Source organism: Vanacampus margaritifer, chromosome 15 (assembly GCF_051991255.1).
Source record: "Vanacampus margaritifer isolate UIUO_Vmar chromosome 15, RoL_Vmar_1.0, whole genome shotgun sequence".
In the NCBI taxonomy this organism is placed as follows: domain Eukaryota; kingdom Metazoa; phylum Chordata; class Actinopteri; order Syngnathiformes; family Syngnathidae; genus Vanacampus; species Vanacampus margaritifer.
Window position 1 is genome coordinate 15,401,869 of NC_135446.1, and position 8,404 is coordinate 15,410,272.

The 8,404-nt window shown below is 42.2% G+C and overlaps 1 long non-coding RNA gene across 1 annotated transcript in view; it reads left to right on the plus strand.

The window, feature by feature from the left end:
* The first annotated feature begins 2,815 nt into the window (after positions 1-2,815).
* LOC144034733 (uncharacterized) overlaps positions 2,816-8,404 on the plus strand; it is a 30,616-nt gene continuing 25,027 nt past the window's right edge. The window contains exons 1-2 of the long non-coding RNA XR_013288277.1: positions 2,816-2,909; positions 8,057-8,145. This is a non-coding gene — a long non-coding RNA (uncharacterized LOC144034733). The remainder of the gene's footprint in view (positions 2,910-8,056; positions 8,146-8,404) is intronic.

An 8,404-nucleotide genomic window follows, 5' to 3' on the forward strand; every position in this document is an offset into this window, starting at 1 on the left:
TTACTGCTTTTTGTGCCGTTGCTTGAAGGTAGCATAGTTTCAGGGGCGACTCCCACTGCATGGTTGCGGTGAAAGAAAAGTTTTAATCAACAGCCAAAACGAAGGTTCTGCACCCTTTTGAGTGATTATCCATATTTTCTTCCATCTATCCGCAAAAGTGAGCTATGCGGGCTCCATTTCGAAGCGTGTGAAAGAATCACCCATTTTTTTTACGGCGCTACTAAGTTTGAGATCCACTGATCGGTTCATCTGCGCCACAGGGAGGAGCTCAGTAAATTTTGGGGTGTCAGAAGCTACCTTAGCGCAATAAATCCAGTCGGACGTGTGGCGTGGGTGGGGGGGGGGGGGGGGGGGCTGCCGTGAGGGTTATTTGTAGTGGGGAAAAATGAGCCCACTTTTTTTTTGTCCCCGGCCACTCGTAAAATAAGATGCCCCATTCTGCCGCGCTAATCCATGAAGCGGCGAGATCTCCCTCCCCGCCCAGGCCCGACTCGGCCGCTTGACATCGCCTTCCATCACGCGTATTGTATTGCAAAGGGTCGGCCCATTATTTATTTCCCGTGATCCCTCCGGGGAGGAAGGGCCAGGGAAGGATCACGCGGAATATTATGACCTCCTCCCTCTTGCCTCCCAGCTCCGTCATCCTTCTTTTGGGCTTCTGAAAAGCGAACAGGAGTGGACGAGGAACTTTTATTGCGGTTGTGTGCACACGGGGAAGCAGGTTTGGGTTTGGGGATACAAAGCACGGAGAAGCTCTTTCTTTGGAGAAGTCGTCAGCCCTTCGGTCAGTGTTATTGCCACCTAGCAGCTCTTTGGAGATTTCGAGTCAAATGTGGCTCTGTCCCTTCATGGGTCAATACATGAGTGCCCGATGCTTTAAATCCTTTAAATCATTGTTCTCAGAGAAAGTGGGCGTGTGTTTAGTCCGCTGTTTGCGCCTAATGACGTTTTCTCGGTTTGGGAGGGGCTGGTGCTTGGAGAGCGAAATGGCCTAGAATTGCTCATGGAGGGTTGAATGGAGGAAAACGCAACTTTGGTGATGTTTTTGGTGAGGAATTAGCATTTTAACATGGATTTTAAAAAAGCTCCAAAAAGTTGATTTTTCATGTTACTGTCACTTTAACTCATTTATTCCCAGCCATTTAATTGGAGCAACCCCCTTCAATACCATCCGTTTTACTGGCTTTTGATTCATCTTGCAAGGCCCACAGAATATAGAGTTCTATTGCTGTATAAACATGGAACAAGAATGATTAGACTCTTGTCTTTCATCAGAAAACAGGAAGTGTATTTCTATCTTTTTCCGTTCTTTAGTTTAGAATACAGCTAAGTTTTGTCTAAATTTCAATTCCTGAGAAGAAGAAAAAACCTGGAAAAATAACATTTCAAGCACAACTTGGGCTTGGGCTTTAACACTACTATTTTTTCTTTTGTGACACCTCAAACATCTAAATAATGTTTACGTACAATAACATTCCAAAAAGTAATTTTGATAACAAAATAACAGTTTATTGTACATAAAGCCAAAAAGCAATCCCCCAGGGTTAACTGTTTTGTTCTGCCCATCGCTTATTTTCTACTTCCCCTCCACCACACTCGTGACAGTCAACACTTCCAGTCCCAACCTACACTTCCTCCTTTTCTTCTTCTGCACAAGATCCTTGCGTGATACTGTCTAATCTTGTACTTGCTGCCACCTAGTGGCCGTTTCTTTTAAATAACATTGCAGTCAAGCCTAATCCTTCAATCGTATCGATACGTCATTTATAATCAAAGCGTTAAGATCTGTGCTTGCGAACATAGCAAATTCTGGGTTCTCCTCAGAGCTCGTCAAAGGTTTCAAAAGATGTTTACAAACAGTGAAAATGTGTCAGAACATATTCAAAATGTCTTTGTGGTAAGAAAACCTGTTTGTGACAAGTAAGAACTGTGAAATTTTAACAACCTTTTGCAACATTTAGCAAACTCTGAAGAAAACAAAAAATTTACTAAGTTTGCAAACATTCGCCGCTCAGAAAGTTACCGGCTTTTTTGGGCCTTCAGATTTGTAAAAATGTTAAATATCGGCACCGATAATCGGCCCGGCTGCTAATCGGTCTATCTCTACTTACAGACTCTACAGACCAAGGCCTAGTACAACACGAGGATTTTTCAAATCTTAGAAGATTTTGTGTGTCTCATCCATTTCGGAGCGACGGTTAGCATTTGCGGTGAGAGGGCGACTAGCTTGTTAAAACCGCCGCAACATGGCAACAAACAAATCCTAATCGGAACCAATCATCGCATTGGGGTTGCAATCAATCAGACCGCCAGAGACCTTTGGCATTCAGTAAACGTCAACGTTTTTTTATGTAAATCGTAGAAGGGGCGCCAGCTGAAATAACACACGGCTAAGACGGCTAACAATTAGGCCACCCGCCACCTCCCCGCATCCACATCGCCGGACATTTAGCAGGAAGCGCGACACGGCCCCCACGCAAACCCAAATGCCACCATCTAAATCCAGCCTTAATTAGGCAGCTGCGGCCGAGGACAGCAGGCTGAGGGGACTGACAATATTAGTTGTTTACAAAAACATCAGCTTCCTTGTTACGCCGAATGCGTGACAGGGTGATAAGGTCACGCAAGGGACTCCATTATAGCCGAAGAGATGAAGCTTAATCTTGAAAATGGATCCCCCCGTCTTTCAGCTCATCCCTATTCTGTATTTCCCGCCGAGGCTCCAAGGTCCTAAATGGTCCATGTTGGTTGTCGGGGAAATGTATGCACATATAAATTATTGATTTTTTTTTTTTTTTTTTTTTTTTTTTTTTTAGATGTGCCAGTGCAGGCTATTAAAGCACGATTGCTGCATTGTGTCCCGTCGGTGCCGGTGATAATGATGAGCGCTGTGTGTCGCTTTCCACCAGGTGAGGAAATAACAACCACGCGCTGGCCTTAATGGGCCCGCTCAGCACCCCCTTAACCCCCCCTCCTCCTACCTCCAACCGCCCCCTCATTTGACACAATGTTTCAATTCTGAAATAACAGGATGTTGTGTGTGTGTGTGTGTGGGGGGGGTGGGGGGGGTTCTCGCAGCAGCATGAACATGCAGCACAAGCTTTAGTGTTCTCCTGAGCAGATGTTACACCCAAGACTGATTGGTCTGGAGCGCTTTTTCTGTGCAGGCCATCGAGCGCAGTGTTGATTTCAAGCTGTTTTCATAACAAGGCCACCTAATAATGCAAACACTCCGCTATGGCTAGGCAAGGAAAGACGATGCGACAAGTTTGCACTACATTATTTATTTGGTCGTAACTAACGTAACTATGAGATTAGTTTTTCAAAAATCATTTACTGTTACATTTCATAGAAACTTTATTTGGACGTACGCCGCTATATATATTCTTTAGGAATGCTACTATGGAGGACCAAATGTGTCAAGTTTATTTAATTTTGGCACTTTTGGTCCTCCTAACGCTACGAGGCTTGCATTGCATAAATTTTAAAAAAAAAACGGCGGCGTACGTCCAAATAAAGTTTCTACAAAAAAGGATTAAATTGGAAATGATTTTTGAAAAATGAATCTCATAGTTATGGTAGTAACAACCAAATAAATAACATAGAGAGAAACTTGTTATATTTCATTTCAACACTACTCGGTGTTTTACCGGTGTTGATTTTTTTTAACACTATACCGTGTTGGAGTAACACTGAGAAGTGTAAGATTTACACTCATTGATGTGGACACATAGAAACACTTTTCTAATGTTAGATTTAACACTATCAGTGTTAATCTAACACTGGCGATTTTGCTGTGTATTCACATATGTATGTTTTCTGTACTGCAATTATTCCTGGTCAGGCTAGCGACCAAAATGAGTTTAAGGGGCCTTGTGAAAAGTTATTTCCAGAAGGGGCCCCAAGGCTCCACACATAAGGCCCCTGGGAAAGGCTATGTATTTATTTATTTATTTATTTATTTATTTTATCCAGTACAGTATATTGTTTAACCTTTAAGTAGTTTCTTTTCAAACTGAGGTTGAGGTTGTACTTGGTGTGAAAATTTTGAGAATGTCTTGCTACAAAACCCAGATTCCCGCATGTTGGTGTATGACGAATGACGTCAGAGCGTTCTTGGCTCAATAATCGCCCGCTAATGTCCTTTGCTCTCTCCTTAGTGCGGTGCTTTGTAAATGTCAACGGCCCCGCGGTTCTATCGCCGGGTCAGATGATTCTCCATCCATCTCCTCGAGCGTTTCTCGGCCCTCGCGTTCTCATTGTCGAGTCGTCCCCTTTTCTCTCCGTGGCGGACAAACGTTGTTCTTCCAATGCCGCCGCCATCCCTCTTTGTCACCCCGGGAAGCGCCTCATTCATCTTTATGCATTGATTGAGTTTCGCAGACTGCCAGCTAGTTGCTTTGCAGGATTTCCTACATGCGTGTCAATAAGGTCAACTACAGTGTTGATCATATGATACAGTACGTATACCGGTTTGTTCACAAATCGGACACACAGAGGGTTCTTTGCGCGGACGTTTACTGGGGGCTTACTTAGCTTTTTACACCACAGATACACCGTAGAACTGGTGAGACAAACAAATGGTGTACAATGAAATAAACTTAAAACATAAAATACAAATAAAACATATACATACTACTTTGGCCTGCTAGCGAACCAACAGGGGTACTTAGATGTAACTTAATTAGCTTCACTTTTAGCTGTCTTTTACCAAATGCTGCGAGCTGCATCGGGCTAATGCTTCGCTATGCTAACGGAAAACAGGAAGTGACTTAATTGTGGTCTAAAAGTTAAACGTGTAAATTTGACTCTTTTAATTTTACTTGCAAACAAATTATTATTAACTATATAGTCCTATAAATTAGACAAAGATAATAGAAAAATATAAACAATGCACATAAAAAAATAAGTTGCGCACCATATTAGACTTTCAATTAGAATTAGTGAACCAACAGCTCCTCCTACTGGCGAAACACAAAAGTACAGGTAGACTTAGGGTTAGGGTCTGAATCTTTACCCAATATTTTCTGTGTGGGGAAAGGGGTTAGAGGGTAAAATAATATAAAATAAAATATTTGGACTCGGACTTTGGAGGTCAATGGGGGACAGGTTCCAACTTCCAAATACCAAACTTTTAATTCATTGATTTTGTGGTGGGAGTGGTGTCTTGTGCCCACAGGGTTCAAGTTGACTTTGTACACACCCGCCCGACCTCGGAGCGGACTTGTGCTGTGTTGTAGACCATGCAAAAGAGACACACCACATTATGCATCTGCCGTTCCTTTGTACGCCGCCCACGACGCATCTGAAGTCCGTAGCGATCCCACCTCCGAGTCGAGTCGAGCGTATCCGCCGGAGACCCCGTAGCCTCGGTTTCATCTTGCCGCCATGTCACCGAGCCAGCTCAAAGAAGGGGAGCGCGTGACTCCGCCAGTCGGAGCCACATCAAGTAGAAGCCATGTTTTATTCATCGCCGCAAAGCTCCTGGAATTCCGAACCCGAGCCTTTTGTTCTCGAGCTTCGACATCAAGGCATGTTTGGATTTCAGTGCCAATGCTGCCGGGGTTGTTTTTAAGGGCAATGTTGTGTATTTCTGCTTCCTCAAACGTGTTTATTATCTTAATTGTCTTGTGCGGTACATACCCTGATAATCCTTTTCTGAAATCTTGCTGCGGTGAACCTCGGCATCCTGCTGACTCACTTGTTTTCTCGCCTTTCTTATATCCACTCTCGGTCCTGCTGTAGCAAAAAATTCAAAAACTTTTTGGGGTGGAAATATACGGAGCCCCTCTGGTGCCAGGGTATAAAAAACCTTCTTTTTTTTTTGCTAATCTGTACCCACAGTTTACAGCTCCGTTTGACGGGAGAAATTGGTACATTTGATGTGAGGATTAGTTATGTATTCTGCAAATAATGGCTAACTCAAATGAGCAGCGACGCTGAAATTGGCTATTCCGTTGCGCTCGTATTAACCTATTTTATCAAACCTAACACGCAATTGCATTTTCTGGCCTGAAGATGGCAGTGTTTTCACAGTTTTGCATTGGTGAAGCTGGTTTCCTCGTTGCCTTCAATTTAAAAAAAAATATTTAAACACTGATTTTAACCTACTCTCATTTCCACAAAATCAAAATGGCACGGAGTTTCTCGCCTGTTTCACACTCAACACTTCTCCAGTTTTCAAATAAATCAAACTTGTATCTATATATTTGAGTGTTCTTCTTTGTTTGTTATTGACGTGCTAAACTGTGGGTACAGATTAGCAAAAATTTTAATAAAACAAATAAATTATCTGGCACCAGAGGGGCTCCGTAGAAATTAGATGTTTTTCAACAATATTGAAAAAGCGAGGGCTAAAAATAACCTTCAATGTTTGGGAAAAGCGCCACAACGGAGATGCTAATTAGCATTAGCATTAAGATAGCAAGGCTTTCTTGAGGGTGCTATTTGTTATAAATACATTATGTTAATTCCGCTTTGTAAGTAGTTGAAGCAATTCACAGTCACTAAAAAGTTTTGTTTATCAGTGATTATATTAGTTTTTGTAATAATGTGAATGTAGTTGACTAAAAACAACATGATCCTTTTATATTTTCAGTTTGTGCGTGTTTTGCATGTACCTTAATGTGCATATATAGAAAAGTAAAAAATTTCAAACCCCCCCAAAAAAAGCACTTCTACCTTTAGTTTTGTTGTATTTAACCGGCTAAAGTTGTTCTCCTTGTTAGAGCCAAAGCCGTCTCTCAGGTGAATCCTTCGCTCTCGTAATCACAGGAACACATTGGGCTGACTGAAATGGCTTCATTATAACTGCTAAATGACTGCAGGTCTCCCTGGCAGAGTTTTGGAGCACAAACACTGGTTTTGATTCGGGGGTTGTTTTTTTTTTTAGCACAGAGCGTGGCTGCTGCCAGGGCCGACTTTGTCCGTCCCGGAGAGGTTAAACATGGCAGCTATCGACACGGACAAGCTTGGGCTGTTTGGGAACTCCGCGTCTCTGTGCTCTTTATTACAGCTGGCTGGGAATGTGTCAGTACTCGCTTCTGTTTTTTTTCCCCGTAACTCCTGGCTTCACATCCGACTTGAGTTTTGCACTTTCTTTTTAATGTCTGCTTTTGTATTAACCTCCACTAAGGAGGTACCATGGGATTTTTGCTGTTGTTTGATTCCAGCTTTCTGCATAGGTTTTGATACAGCAAAGCGGATTTCTCTATTGTGACATTCGCAATTAAACTTGGTAAAAGAACAAGTGTGACAAAAATGTGAACAAAGCCAAAGTAGTTGTATCTAATTTTAGTTAAAAAAAAAAAAATCTGGTTGAATGTCAAATGAAGTTTCATGTGGATATGATGTGATCCATCTTGGCCAGGTTTGTCTGTTGACCCCTATTGACCCTAATAAGGTCATGTGAAAAAGGATGGGAAATCCAACCTGAAATTGGAAGTTGTGAGAGTGAGCCTTGTGGCTGGTCTACCCTGATGCTCTGCTGCCACCATGTGGCTTCACCACACAAGCGCAGGGGCTTCTGGGTAATAAAGGCAGACGGTGAGTTGATGCCTGCGCGGAGTGCAAACAAGGCATTCATCACCGGCAGATGTCGCCGCCACTATCCCGCTGCGGTGAATTGATGAACGGCGCTTTCATCAACCTTACTTGATATTGATAAAGTGCAACCGCATGCGGAGAATGCCGCTCTTTGCATCTCGATAAATAGGATGAGGCAGCCACAGTGCCCATTGTGTTTACAACCAGCTCGCCTGTACTGAGATTTGAAGTTATGACTGCTGTGGTTGGTCAACTGCTGGTCACATGACATATGGACGCCATGTTATGACCGGGCCGAAACCGAGTTGGCCGAAGTCCAAACGGCTCTGGTTATGACAAAAAAAAATGGCGCCCTCTTCTGGATAAGACTCAAACTGACATAAGGCAGCAAGTCGAAACAGAGTAGGGTAATCAGTTGAAATACTGTACTGCACGTAAAATAAATCTAAACAAAAACATAATGACCAGCACGTCGCTAAATCAAATACGTTCATGTGTTTATGTTTTGCAGGGTGGCGCTGAATGAAGGAAAATGCTGTACAGTACACAAGTGGCACAGCACACAACTTGCACGGAGAATTCTACACATCAAATCAATAAGTGAGTTGTCTGTACATACATTTTTCTGGGGGTTGCATATGAACAGTGAGCAGGAGACGGAAGATCGAGTAGTGGCTTTGTGATTAAAGCTATGGATGACAATCAAATAAAAAAAAACAATACTTTTTTGTATGAGAATAATTAAAAATGTTTTTGAGTGATGTAAATAATTATTCAGGCTTTTATGCTTGTTATTATATTATATTATATTATATTATATTATATTATATTATATTATATTATATTATATTATATTATA